We start from the raw sequence: 12,868 nt of genomic DNA on the forward strand, positions 1-12,868 counted from the left end.
TGGCCTTGAAGATGTATGGATTTACTCAATCACATAGATTATTTTTTATTCACTTACCATAAGGAAGGAGTTACACTCTATGTTTTGGTATATATGGATGATCTTGTTGTGGGAGGAAACAATGGGGAGATAATACACCAATTCAAGCAGTATCTGAGTCGGTGCTTTCACATGAAGGATCTTGGGTTGTTGGAAGTATTTTCTTGGCATTGAAGTCGCCAGAGGAGATGAAGGCATCTATCTCTATCAACGAAAGTATGCACTAGATATTATTTCTGAAACAGGATTGCTAGGAGCTAAACTGGATCATCTGCCCATGGAACAAAATCATCGACTCGCATTGGCCGACGGGAAGTTGCTTGATGACCTAGAAAAATATCGATGTCTAGTAGGAAGATTGATCTATCTTACCATAACACGACCTGAGCTTTGCTATTCTGTGCACATATTGGCTCAATTTATGCAACAACCACGACAAGAACACTGGGATGCAGTTCTACGGGTGGTCCGATACCTGAAAGGGAATCCAGGACAGGGAATCATCTTGAGCGCCAACAGTGATCTCCGATTGTATACTTATTGTGACTTCGATTGGGCTAGTTGTCCTTTGACACGACGCTCTTTGACTGCGTACTTTGTGATGCTTGGACGGCCTCCTGTTTCTTGGAAAACCAAAAAGCAATATACCGTCTCACATTCATCTGCAGAAGCAGAGTATAGGTCCCTAGCTGCCGCGACATGTGAACTGAAGTGGTTGAAGAGTGTCCTACGTGACCTTGGCATGGAACATCCCAGACCTATAAGATTGCATTGTGATAGTCGTGCCGCTATTTATATTGCAGCTAAGGTGTTTCATGAACGCACCAAACATATAGAGGTTGATTGTCACTTTGTTCGTGATGTCTTGCAAGCCCGGACTATTAAGACTGTTCATGTGCGAACTTATAATCAGTTGGCAAACATTTTGACAAAGGCACTTGACCAACATCAGTTCGATTATCTTCTTCGCAAGTTAGACATACGTGACCTACATGCTCCAACTTGAGGGGTAGTAATAGAAATATTGTACATATTTAGATAAATTTTATGCATATTTTTAAGAGAATTTTAAGAAGTTAGAATCTCCATTGATTAGGATGTTTCTATTTTTAGCCTTGATGTAATCGTGTATATATTTCTCCGTCAATGAAGGGTCAATTTTTATGGGCAATTGTTCATTAGTTTTCCAGCTTATCGTTTCGTTTTGGCTTCGCCACCCGTAACGCCTTTCCACCTAATCAGTAGTCAGTAGTCACAGTAAACAATGCCATCGGAATGTTAATATTTTCCCAAATACATTTCTATGAACTTTTTCTCTATAAATTGCGATCTCTGTTCACGCATTTGTCTTGATCGAACAGTGCCAGAACTATGTAATTGGAAATTGGAATCTTTATATTTCTGCATAGATTTTAGCGGCAAATAAACGCAGTTTTTTTTCTCATCACATATAATGTCCATAAATTATGAAAAACGAAAAGAAATTAAAAAAAAAAGTAGCAAAAACTGAAAGAAAAGAAACCAGAAGCATTCCCGCCGGGCGGCCAGCCGGATTCATGGCAATACGACGGGAAAATCTCCTTCCACCGCCGAGGAAATTGATGCAAATTATTAACAAAGAAAATGGGCTTCTGATAACGTGCACCAAGAAGACCGGTACATGTTACCTTTTCGCTAAAAATCTTATCTTTATAATATATTGACAATGAGTTCAGAGAGAGAAAGAGTGAGAGTGTAGTAATACCTTCAGGGCTAGCTCTGACGATTTTCCGACCAAACCTTACAGAAATCGGTGGTTTCTCGGTTGGAAAGGAATATTTCGTTGGAACCTCCGTCGAATCCCTCCGCTGCGGAGTTCAAGTCGATCTAGAGATAACAAAATCATCCTCGTCATACTCCTCCGGAGCTCTCGTCAGAGGAGTTTCAACCTCCGAATGATCGCCGGTTGTCGTTGAAGGTCGCCGGTATCGAAAAAGGAGAATAGAACTCGGGTGAAGGGATAAGAACGAGGGGTCAGGGGACGAGCTAACGGCCGTTCCGTTAGCCCCGCATGAGGGACAAGCTAACTGCGTGCGAAGGGACAGATGTACCACTACTGCATGCAAAATTGACTACCGTTAAGTCTGGACTCCAAAACTCATTTGAATTTCATTAACCCCATCCGATACTTGAAACGAAAACGCTGACTTTTCCAATCAAATACACGAGGAAAGTTGACCAAAAAGAGAGCAACCTCTGCATGGAAACGATTTGTATTCTATCCAGACATCCAATAACACAAATCTCTTGCTTGTTTCGAGGAGAGGAAAATGCTTGAAAACCACGTTGGACCCCGAAATCTCTGTCGCCCTTGCCCCCTTCGTCACCTCCGTCCGTTGGACCCCATAATCCCTCCATTGTGACCTCACTTCCAATCTCCTTTTCCTCCAGCTTTTTTTTATTCAAACCTCACGCTCATCTCAGAAAACAAAGGGAACCAAGTTGCAGTAATAACTTAGTTTAGACTTCAGGGAGAGTATTTCTCTTAGAGCCTCCGCTCCGCCTGGTCTTAAGTGCTAGCTGGCCGTTGTTTCATCAGAGGTAGAGAGAGAAAGAGAGCTCTGAATACTCTACTCTACTCTACTCTATCCTTTTCACAAATTGCAGAAAACAAAGTCCTATCTCCGCCATTTGAGCTCTGAATACTCAGGGTCTATCTTTATTTCTTAGACTCTTTTTCATGTGTTATGCTCTCAAATTCTCCAGGCCTGCCCCCTGCAATCTACCGGTAATCTTGTTGCCATTGGCTCTGAATCGGATTAATGACGTGCATTTCCTAATCTCGGGTGGAATTTGGCCTGAGAGATTGTTCGACAGTAGCAGCAGTTTATTTAGATTCTACAACTCAAAGATTCCTCTTGGAATCGGACCGTTAGACTGTTTTGAGATAAATCAATGGCTTCGAGATTCTTGCAATTAAAAATAGAAAAGAAAATTGAACACCAAAAGTGGTGATTTGGAATAGTTAGGTTGAGATTTCACTAGAATTAAAACAGAGATTGTTTTATGATTTTCGCATTTAAATGGCAATCGTAAATCGACTGTCACAGTAACTGTTTAATTTCCTAGGTATTCCCATGGGGAGGTAAAAAGTAAGGATGGTGAAGTTGTAGATCCAACTTCATCAAAGTTCATGTCGGGATGCTTCCACCGTTCTCTCGAGTTTGGGATTGGGAAAGGCAGGACCGTCACCGGTGGCAATTACAGTGACGACGGAAAACCAACATTCTCTCACACGAAGAGCAACCTTGGGGGAAAAGCAGAGAAAGTGATGCATTGGGATTTGTTCACCATCTTCCTGCAGTAAAACACACAGTTTGCCGGAAAGGGATCACGCATCATCTTTAGAATTACTGGCAAATTCAATATTTTGTTTTTTTTCTTTGGCACTTAACAGTGATGTCAATTTTTAGAAACAGCAAGGGTACTTTAAGACAATATAGTTAGTCAATAATAGGATAGTTTATGAAATTTACCCTTAATCTTTTTTCAAGAGTAGGCTGGGGCATTTTAAGGGACAAGTGTAAACAAATTTTTAAATGCTCATTTAAGACTTACAACATTGTGCCTACCTGATCTGAATTGAAGGTAATCATACTGGGTTGAGATCACATCTGCCCCCCACTCCCACATGCACATCTTAACATATGCATTGGGAACATCTCCTGAAATTGTCAGTGGGAGATGTTCTCAATACACAATCGTGATATGTTGTGGCTTGTGGGGCACATATGTGAATTCTACTGGGTTGCCAATAGAAGGGTTCAAGCAGTTCAGAGTTCAAGGTAATAGGGTTCCAACTTCCAACTTGGGTTGGATCTGACCTAGGTCCAAGACAGCCCTAATCCTGAATGATAGACAAACAACCTAAGGCCAATGTGGGAATGCATACTAAGTTGTATACATAGGGCGGCAACAGATCAGATCAAATTGAATTTATTTTATTCTTTAATATTTAGATTCAAATCAAATCTAGTCCATTCAATATGTATGGATAGGGGTGGATATGGATCGAGATTTTTATGAGTTATTTGAGCTCGGCTCATGAAAAGCTTAATTCGACTCGATCTAAACCGAATTTCAAGTTGAGCTCAAGCCCAATTTATAGGTTCATTTGTTTACTAATCGAGCCGAGCTCGAGCCCAATAAAGTTCAGCTAAACTTATATATATACACACACACATATAAATAATAAATATAAAAAATATTGTACATATAAAAATAATATATAATATATATACAAATATATTGATAAAAAATAAAAATAATGTATATATTATTTTTATTTTTATATGTATAATAATAAGTAGCTTTTTTATAATTCTTAATTTTTATATATAAAACAAAAAATAATTTTTGTGTATATTTTTATTTTTATAGAATGTTTGGCTCATAGTGAAACTCAAATCGAGCTTGAACTTACGAGCTTTTGAGTTGAGCCAAATTCAAGCTCAAGTCTCTAACTCGAATTCAAGTTTGAGTTCATAGCTTTTTAGTGAATCAAGCTCGAATAGGCAAATATTTGGCTCAACTTGACAAGAAAGGCTTATGATGTTTGTTGGATCATGCCCAAGTCAATCACTTGACCTACACCACCCACTACATTTGTTCAGGCCCACTTCATATTCTTCTAATCCAATAGCTTTCAATGGTGAGTTTGGATCTCCTAACCAAAAGAACCCCTACCCACACCTACCCATGCCTCATTACAACTGTACATTGAGAATATCTCCTATGTTTACCATTTATAGAAAGATGTTCCCAATGCATAGCTGTAGTATCATATCGGTAGGAGATCTGAATTCTTCAATCAAGAAAAGACACCCCAAGTTCCATCAGGTGGTAAAAGCACAAAGGGGTGATCTACTTTTCAAAACAAAAACAAATGCCACATCATCAAAATCACATTGTTTTTTTTCTGATGTGGCAATCGTTTTTGTTTTAAAAAACAAAACTATGGTCTACCCCCGTAAAATTGTAGGAATGGTCCTATTTTAAATCATGTTGTGGCAGTTCTTGTTGTTTTAGAAAACAAAACCATTCACGACTTCAATCAAAATAAAAAAGAAGAAAAGAAAAGAAAAACCATTCATGCACTATGCACATTGATGAACGCCACATTCATAGTTTTGTGAATTTCATACTTGTGTCATCACAATAAGAAAGAACGTTAATGCAATTTTGCATTATAACAAGCTAAGCTAAGATTCGTATTATTGTTCTGAAACATGTAGAAACAAGAAATATTCGTTGTCTACGTGCTATAAATTGCAATATGGTCCAGTCCATGGTTTTTATGGGCAGGGCTTGGGTTTTGTAAATAGAACGTCCATGGGTTAACGGTGGATTAAAAATTTAAATTAGACCTGTTGATCATGGGCTGGGCTTCGACCCTTGACTTTATACTGTTTAAGGCTCGGGCTTCGGATCGGGCCATTAAAATTTTGGCAAAAGCCAAGACTGGACGCACGCGGCCTCAGATTAGGAACCAAGTAATCAAGTAATGTTGGTCATTTCCATGATTCCATCAATCAAGTAATGTTAAGTTTGTTTATGTGGGACTCTGGCCATTGTCCATATCTTAAGTCAGCATAAGCACAGAGTCGATTGACCACATTATAAGCAGCTGCCTGCGTAGATAGGAAGAAATATTTCCCACTTTAGTGGGGCGGAAACTGGAAAGAGAAGGATAATTTGACAACTGTTTGGTCAATGTTTGCTCTCAGGTCATCAAATGGAGGGAATATGTTTAGAGAAACAACATAGATTCCTTCCTTATTTGACTTGACCACCAGTGACAGTGAGAGAGAGAGATTACAAGATCCGGTGGAATTGAAGTAATAGATACAACAACAAACATTTCTTTCAACTACTTTATCCGGCGGTCGGCAATAATAATATCTTAGAAAAAAAAATAAAAAAATCTCTTTGTGCCACGTCAAAATCATTGTTGGAACTTGGAATGGATCTTCTGTGGCCCGGACTTGACGCGGCCAAGTGAGCGAGGTGTTGAATACTGATTACTAGCCACCGTGACGCTAGCTTATTAGGTCTTACTTAAGTTTTAAAAACAGTAGTCTGTGTGTGTCTACATCTAACATCCTTCGGTCTCATTTTGTCGTCAAGTATATATTTTACTTTCTAAGAAAAACCAAAGTCCAATCCCTTGTTTAATTGGAACCAACTTTACAATATTAGCAAGTTAAAACAATCCGGCCTTTTTCATCCCAAAAATCTTTAATTACAACAGACTATTTCGAATCAATTCATTCCATATTAGCTCAGTTCAATTGAAAATGTTATACGATTTCTTCTACTTCAATTCAATTTTGCATAACAATGCTGATACATCACATGGGTCTTAATTATAATTATAAATAAAATTATATAATTAATTATTTAGTCTGCATGTGAGAGTTGATGCTGCTATTAATTTGAACATATTATACATGATCAGGAACTGATTCAGAGAATTAAATGTTTAATAAGTTGGAAAAAGGATTCAGGAGGCATTTGTTTCCTCCTCTTTGGCATGTTTGGATCTTCATTGCCATTTTGCAGAGGGATCATTAAGTTTTCATCTCCAAGTGCTCAGGGTTTCTGTGCATTTATGAATGGGTCTTCTACTCTTTTTTCTTTTTTTTTATGTAAAAAAGAAAATGTTTAAGTTGGAAAGCAGTTGCAGGTTGGTCACCAGCCTATCCGGTTCCGATACAACTGAAATATTGAATGCATATACAAATGACTTTATATAAAAGTTACAGATAGAATTAAAACCGTACTCCCCTATTCTTAGGAATTAATTACTCAGCATAAATATCTGCAAATTTATAGTTGCTTATCGATTCCTCACACCCTTGCTTGAACATTGAAAATTAAGGGGGTGTTTGACAATGTGAGTCATTTTATTTTTTAAGAACAGAAACAACTCCCATGTCAACAAAATTTGCTATGCGGTTTTTTGTTTTAGTAAACAAAATCATTCACATTGTCCCACAAGCGAATGTCCAACTGAGATAATGTTTATAGGATAGACAGTGCTATGGCCCATCATCTTGCCTTTTCTGCTTGTAAATATAATTAAGATCGATCCTTGTATGGACATTCCTCAGCAGGAAATTCTTGTAAATAATTTTACATGAAAAGGTGATGGTTTTGTTTTGTTTTTTTTTTTTCTAAAAAAAATGAAACTGAGATAATGTATGTCAAATCAGAAAAAAAAAACAAAATCATTATCAGATTAGCAAAAACAATATGATTTTGCTGACATGATGGTTGTCTTTGTTTTAATAAACAAAATTATACAAATGAGAGATCACTCCTAAGGCTACTTTAAACTTTTGGTCAGCTTTTTATTTGGCATAAAAAAGTAAATTAATTTTGAAATAGAAAACAACAAATTTATAGACTTATATGTTGGATTTTGATTTAATTTCTATATGTGTTGAATTTAATAGGATAAGTGTTGGTTTGTGTGTTTTTCACATGTTTTAATAGAACAATTGAAAATTTTTAAATGTTTGTTCATATTACTTTGCTTGTTTATTGTTTATATATAAAAAGAAATTATGAGAATTCTATACCTGCCCCACCAACTGAATTCACCCATTCTCAAATGTAGGATGGGTTTTCCATTTTCATGAGTGGATAGGGTTTGGATTTTGAAAATCTAACTCATTTGTTGGTTTTTGGGAGAATAAGGTTGAACCTGCTCTCTTGTCATCCCTATTTATAATTAAATAATATACTTAACACTTTGTAAAAAATGGGACGACGATTTTATAGCTAGGGGTGCAACTTGGGTGGAATGGGTCTAGCTGAAAATCAACCTAGGCCCGACCTTAAAGGTACAAATCTCAGGCTCTGGCTTGGCCCAACTTGAAGTCAGGACCAATAACCCAAACATAACCAAACACAACTTGGGTTGGACCATGCCGGGCTTAGGTGGTTTGGATGGGTTTGAAAGAATTTATGAATACATTTTTATAAGGTCATTTTTCATTGGGCTTTATGGCCCAATTTTAAGAGTTGAGTTGATTGAAAATATGCATAAATTTCATTTACAAATGTGAATATACTTGTTTTATACATATTACATGTATATATAACTAGAAAAATGATTTATATAAATAGAATGCATGTATGTATGCATTTATTTGGGTGGTCTCCAGTTGGGTTAGGCCTTGGAATGGTAATGGGGCAAGGACCATAATTTCCATCCTCAACCCCGGCTTTGAAATAAATCCCCATCCTTGATCTCGATTCCGGCTGAGGATAAAAATGACCCTCCATCCCGGATCCACAACAAAGACAAGTTCTTCGTCGGCATCGAAGACCTGAATCCCCAAAATTTTTAAATTAAAAGTTTTTTTTAGGAAATAGATTTACTTAAAATAAGGGAACATTTTTAAAATATAAAAATATTTTGAATATATTTTGATACAAATAATATAAATAAATATTATATACGTGCATAATAATATAAATAAATATTATATACGTGCAATTTGGGGCGGGGGGGGGGGAATTTACTTCCCATCCCTGTCCCCATCCTCAGTCAGCTATCATTATCAATCCCCGTTCCCGTCAAGGCAATCTCCACCCCCAACCCGATACCTAACCCTAGTCGCCTAATTGGACCCAAGTGGGGTTGAGTTGGACTTGGGCTACCAAAGGCCTCAACCCAGTCCCAGCCCAAGTTTAGACCAGTCTTGAATATTTTTTATCAGGCAAAACCTACAGTCCGAAAGTTTGGACCAAATCCATACAAAAACTTTGGTTGGATCGGGTTGGTCTCGGGTTAGGCCCGCCCAAGTTGCACATCCTTTTTAGAGGAAGTGGAACGGATGCTACCATACATGAATTATCCTTTATTTTGAACTAAAAGAAGGCCAGTGGCCAGGCATTCAGCTAAAGAAAAATCAGAAAATCGTTAGATTGTGTTGTTTGGAAAAGCAGAAAGGGCAGTGGGTCGGGTCAATAATGGAATGATAAGAGGCGAGGCCATACTGATCTAGAGTAGTCGGATTTTAGGCACCCTACACTTTGCTGGCGTGTATTATTGATTGGAGTGATGTTAGTGGGATAATGGCGCTGGGTTCAGGTTACATGAAATTAATAATCCACGTCATTGTTTGAGACAATCAGGTCTGGTTTACAACTTGCTGCAGAATCACATGGATTTCAGTCTCCCGACCCGCGTTCTATTCTCACGGGCAGTTGCCCCACTAGCACCTTTGCCCACCATGATCGTTGCAGCAGAGCGGCTAATCTCTACAAGATAGAGTCCAAGTTGAACCCGACACTCGATGAATAAGCTAAGCCAACTCGCCGCAGTCATGGTAGTAGAAAAAAAGGTTCTGTAAATTAATGTCATACACACACACACACTTTAGATCTAGTTGTTTGTTACATCACTTTAATTTCTTACTGCAGCCATGTCCATGTGAAGGAATGATATATATATATAGAGAGAGAGAGAGAGAGATGGCTAGCTGCTAATCCACACTATTGATAAGCCATACAGATCCTTCACAGATACCACACATATGGTGCCGTCCCAAAGCTTTATTCTCCATCTAATCTCTATCCATTTCCCAGCCAATACAATATCTTGACGTATGCACCTTCATTCCACCCCCAGATCGAATACTCACAAAAATTTAAAGTATAAAAGAAAATAAAAGAAAAAAGAAGACTATTGATCAGGAAAGAGAAAAAAAAAGTTGAGAAAGAGGTCATTAATTTTCTATATATATATATATATCATCGACTGTCTCTATTAAGACTAAGAGGTCATCAGACTTGTGGATGACGGGACCACAGATTCTCTAGTTCTGAGTATGGACAAATAGGAAAATAGAGTACAGTTTGTATGATGAAGAATGCACAATGCAGACCCTAAAATACAAAGTTGAAATGTATACTTTTGAACCAGTGGTTGGGTGATGGCCATGGGTGTTCTAAATTGAGTCTTACCATCGCATCATTTATCTGATTCCCTGACTCATCCAGCCACCGAAAGCTTTGTATCAGCTGGCTGCCTTTCCAGCTTCAAACAACAACAATAACAACAACCATGCATCTAGATTTTTGAAGTTCAGAGAGTCAGACCCCACTCACTGAGTGGTCCATGTATCTCTCACCCAGTTCTATGTGTTATAATTGACCTGTTTTTTACAGCTATTTTCCAACCAAGCCATAATTCGTAAACGAAATAAATGGATATCAAATCAATTAGTCCGTTGCCCAGTGTATGCGTATATATATAATGGTACAAAGGTTCAATTCATTGAGATGGTAAAGAAGATGATGAACCATTATTAATTTCCCTTTTTGTTAGTGTAACTTGATACCTGTGATTCGTCATCTATTTGCTGAACCGAATTCATAGGTATGGCAGTTAAACTTAAACATCGCAACATGTTCTATTTTTGGAGTTTAGTTGTTCGACCCAAATGTATATTAGTGACTCTCTTGATAAAAGGAGACAAGAGATTAGGCTGCATTACCGTTCTTTAGATATTTAGTGTATATACGACACAGACACACAATTACTTCCTAGCTCATATAATTTAATTTCTTAGCTCATATAATACATATCTATATATGGTGGCCGATATATACTTTTCCTTGAAGTTGAAGTTCCCTCCCTTTCTTTCATCTATTTCATTATTAATTATACTGGACCACAGCTTATTTAAACTTTTCAAGCTTGATGAAATTTTTTTATAAATAGCCTCTTTTTCAAACAAAAATCTTCTCAACCATAATCCAGCTCCAGGGGGTGATGAGTAGAGTAGGATCATCTGGTCTATAAGGGTTGGTCGACTTTGGTGGGTGGTGTTGTATTTGTCAGGATTAAGACCCCCCAAGTTGGTGATAAATGTAGTGATACGTACGTTGAAACCCTAGTGTGGTTGAAAAAAAAAAGATAATAATAATAAGCTTCTTAATTAGTATTGTTCCATAAGGTTAAAGTTAAGCTTGAAAACGAAAGAGAGGCTGTGGAAGATCCGTGTGGACACAAAAAATTGAACAAGGGAAGGCAGCCTTCTTTGTTTCAACGCCAATGATGACAACAAAGAAACAAAATACAAAGAGTAGGGTCCAACAGTCCATCTCTCGTCTCCATTTCACAATCATGAATCCAACAACAAACTCCTCTTATTTTCACCGAGTCAAAGGTTTTTTCAAATTCTCCAATTAATGGTAAGAAATATTTTCACCCATCTCATAAATTTTTTCTATATGACACCATTATGACGTCACACACTGCAACCAGTAACCTTTAACCCATAATCCACGTGGCATAACCTCATTAGATCATGGGTGAACCCGTGATTTGGTTCCTAGCTAACTAGGTGTATTTCCATTTTATTCTTTTTACATGGAAATTAAACAAAAAATAAGACTAGGTTCTAGCTAGTTCCCTTTTGTTTTTCAATTGTCTTTCCTCTCTTTAATTAGAAGACCAAGAAGAAAGTTTTTTTTTTTTTTTTTTTTTAATTTTTTGGTAGAAACCCAAGCGTGTTGATGTCGTATACTAAAAAGGACTCCGCGGAAAGCACACATAAGATGACAAAGAATAATACATCTTTCAGTTCATGTGCTCAAAGGTTGTAGGATTTTAAGGGATTAGAAAACGTGGAGCCCAATTGTGAGTGAAGGAATGGTTCATAATTTGATGAACATGGGTCAATAATTCATGTCAACCCCACTCGAGTGAAGGGTAGTTTTTGATGACGTATTATAAGTCCACAAGCCCAGTGATTATTGACTTTGTCCTTCTCAAGAATGGAAGAATTTAGCCTTCTTCGTGGTGGAAGACGCAAGCAACACATATTAAAAATAATAGAATTTTCAATCCATTCAGAGAGATGGCGGCATAGGGAACCGGGTTTATTTAGGGTCCGTTTGGTTTATAGTTAGAATCAGAATTGGAATTGAAATTCTTCGAAATTGGAATGGCCTATTTCCATAGTCTGTTTGGTGCAGACAGAAATGAGAATAGGAATTGAAATCAGCAGGAATGAGATTTCATTTTCAAGGGAGGGCTAGGTAATGGCCATTCGCTCAAATGGGGGAATGCCATTCCAGTAGGAATGAGAATGGGATTTCGATTCTATTCAACCAAACAGTTGGAATTGGAATAACCCATTTCAATTCCTATTCCTGTGAACCAAATGAGGGTCGGAGTTGGTGAAGTAATTATGGTTTAACTAAATTTAACTCATATTTTTTTAAAACTAGAGTTAGGTCGGGAGAGAGAGAGAGAGAAGTAAGCAGTCTTAGATTCTGATCTTCTCTTTGATTGTTTATTATTTTAATCAGCATACTCTAAGGGTATGTTTGATTTGAAGGAAAAGGCTATATATAGGTTTTCCTACCTTTCCCTTCCTTTCTCCACCTTTTCTTTTAAACCAAACACAGCCTAAGTGCATATATCCAAACAACAAGTAGATCTTTGTTTAATATAATAACAAACGTTGGGTTATTACTCTATTATTTAATGATTTGGTTAAATGGTACTTCTATTTAATTGATTAAACATTTCAACTCTCAACCAAAACCGTATGTTCCTTGAAGGACTTAAGTTTTATAAGTAGGCAAATAGCATTTCTTTTATTCTTTTGGGTAGGGGTGGGATAAGATAGTTATATTAGTTTTTTCGAAGAAGTATTTTCTGATTTTCACTGTAAAACTATAAACATTTTAAGTCAATAACCCATATTCGTCCGTGAATTGGCATCAATTCCAAACAAGCACCTACCCAAAATGTACTTTGAAC

This window comes from Nelumbo nucifera, chromosome 1, assembly GCF_055504915.1.
Source record: "Nelumbo nucifera cultivar China Antique chromosome 1, China Antique-T2T, whole genome shotgun sequence".
Lineage (NCBI taxonomy): Eukaryota > Viridiplantae > Streptophyta > Magnoliopsida > Proteales > Nelumbonaceae > Nelumbo > Nelumbo nucifera.